The sequence below is a fragment of the Poecilia reticulata genome, linkage group LG14, assembly GCF_000633615.1.
Source record: "Poecilia reticulata strain Guanapo linkage group LG14, Guppy_female_1.0+MT, whole genome shotgun sequence".
Lineage (NCBI taxonomy): Eukaryota > Metazoa > Chordata > Actinopteri > Cyprinodontiformes > Poeciliidae > Poecilia > Poecilia reticulata.
Genome location: NC_024344.1, coordinates 9,452,108 through 9,454,241, shown reverse-complemented (window position 1 = coordinate 9,454,241; position 2,134 = coordinate 9,452,108). Strand labels below are relative to the sequence as shown.

The following is a 2,134-nucleotide window of genomic DNA, read 5'->3' as shown; positions in this document are numbered from 1 at the left end:
ATGGTTGAATGCAGAGTAATTCTTTACTATGCTGAGGCCTTCAATGAGAATATTTTGGGATTGAAACCCAAGAAACCAGCCTTAAAAAAGTTTCTAGAAGAGCTGTTGTGCTTTATGTCCTACATGTGCAGCCGTAGTGACACAGGCTGAACAAACAGGTGGTATTTAACCAAAGTAACCAGCAGATGAGCTCCAAACACAACAGAAAAGCAGAGTTTGATATGGGCGACATGGCTCACTGCGCAGGGTGGGATGGGTTTTGGGGCGGCATGATCACTGGAAAAATTGAGAGGAACAAAAACGTTAGCTGTTCCTCAAGCTACTTTTGTGTTATTTATATGGAAGCCAGTGGGATGGATGGTTTCGAATTGTTTTGAGGCSTCTTTAAATTTTACAGCCGGCTGTGATCTTCACTCACCAGACTAAATGTCTGAGGTTTAAATAACATAAACCCTTTTYGAAATGTTGAGTAAGAATGTCRCGTAGCAAACACTATATGTTCGCATGTCATCAAAGCACTTTTAGGCAGGAATAAATATGGGATGTCATAAGTTATCTCTCACCAAAAAAATAAATAATTGTACTAAAAAGTTTCATTAGTCCTTTTCTTAAGTTCTGTCAGGTTATGTTACTTGATTTTTTCATATTGTTAAAATGAATAATAATTATTTATTTGTCCAAAAACTTTGGAAAAACACTCAGGCGTTTGTGGGGTTGTCTTATTTTTCACGTAACCATATATCTGGTTTTCTTTCTGTCGCCCTCTACTGCTCTAGAACTTTCTATGTAAAGCGTAAATACAGAATCAAATATTCAAAATTCTTCTAAATCAAAATTCTTCTAAATCTTTCTCAGGCCAGTGTTTGTTTGTTTAGTAGTTTTTTGGGCAGAACCATCACTCTACGTGGAAGTCGGACATATGTCCCTTTGTYCCAGCCTGTCAACACAGCACCATTTCTTACTGGTTTTCCTGACATTTTACCTGTAAAAATGTMTTTGCTCATTAAAACAAAACGTCTCACTGGAAGGTCAGTCCTTCTCACCTTAGACGTGTTATTGTCTTGCCGKGTTGTTTTCGATCACCGTTCCGATCTTTGTTTAGCTGTTCCTGTGAGAAGAATTTCCTTCCTTCATGCTTCCTGATGTTCAGGATCTTCCTTAAAGAGAAATACCTCATTCATAAACACATCTGCACTTTGTGCCTCTCAATATTTTGTAAAAAAAAAAACAGTCATTAAAAGGCAGAAAGGTTCATGGAGGTCATATTTACCTACTTTTTGTCCAGATTGGTTTCAGATACACGCATCATGTTATTAAAACTGGCAACAAATCCTTGGTATGCCTCTCTATCTGATTTCAATTTAAGATAATCTCATTATAAACTTCAAAACTAATTCTGAACATCTGACTCAGGAAGAAATCCAAAGATCCCAGCAAAGCTTTCTTGGCATAAACTTCCTTCTTTTCAATATATTTTTTGCATAATCTCATTTGTTTTAATCTCAGTTATTCATATTTTCATATTCAAACCAATCATCTGTCAAATATCTGGTAGTGAAGTGATTCCCCAACCTTGTGTTTCGGTTTAAACCCTGCCTCACAGCTCAGTTTCCAGCTGCAGTCCAGATACACTTTACCAAGCCAAATATTTCAGTTTTTTTTTTTTTTTTTTTTTCCTCCTCTCTCCTGAACATTGTTTACCATTTATGAGCCAATCGTGAAGCTGTACTGTGGAGGAAAAAAAAAAGAATATTTGAAAGATGCTCAGACATTGTACCTTACCAGCAGTAAATGTTGATTATTCGCATGGTATAAAAGACTTTTCCCATCCATTGTCTCCCTGTGCAGAGCTCCCTCAGCGCCCATCTGTTGTCCCTTTCACCCYGTTCTAACCTTTACTGCCTCTCATCCCCCAGATCCCTGTTACATAGAGGCTCCTTTATACATCGACTGAAGTGTAAAACAAACCTCCGTAGAGCCATGAAGCCATGAAGAAACTTGTTTTATGGGGTAAATATAACACAATCATAAAAATATAGATGACGTGAGTCAATTTTTCCTTTACGATAAGCAAGAAAAGAAAAATACTGAGATAAATCAAATGATATAAACATGCCAGGAAAATAGTATGTGT

At 37.0% G+C, this 2,134-nt stretch overlaps 1 protein-coding gene across 1 annotated transcript in view; it reads right to left on the bottom strand.

The window, feature by feature from the left end:
• Positions 1 to 1,135, bottom strand: part of LOC103475744 (unconventional myosin-Ic-like) — a 21,601-nt gene extending 20,466 nt beyond the window's left edge. The window contains exon 1 of the mRNA XM_017308641.1: positions 1,044 to 1,135. The gene's annotated coding sequence lies outside the window, so the exon portion shown is untranslated. The remainder of the gene's footprint in view (positions 1 to 1,043) is intronic.
• Between the last annotated feature and the right edge of the window lie 999 nt (positions 1,136 to 2,134).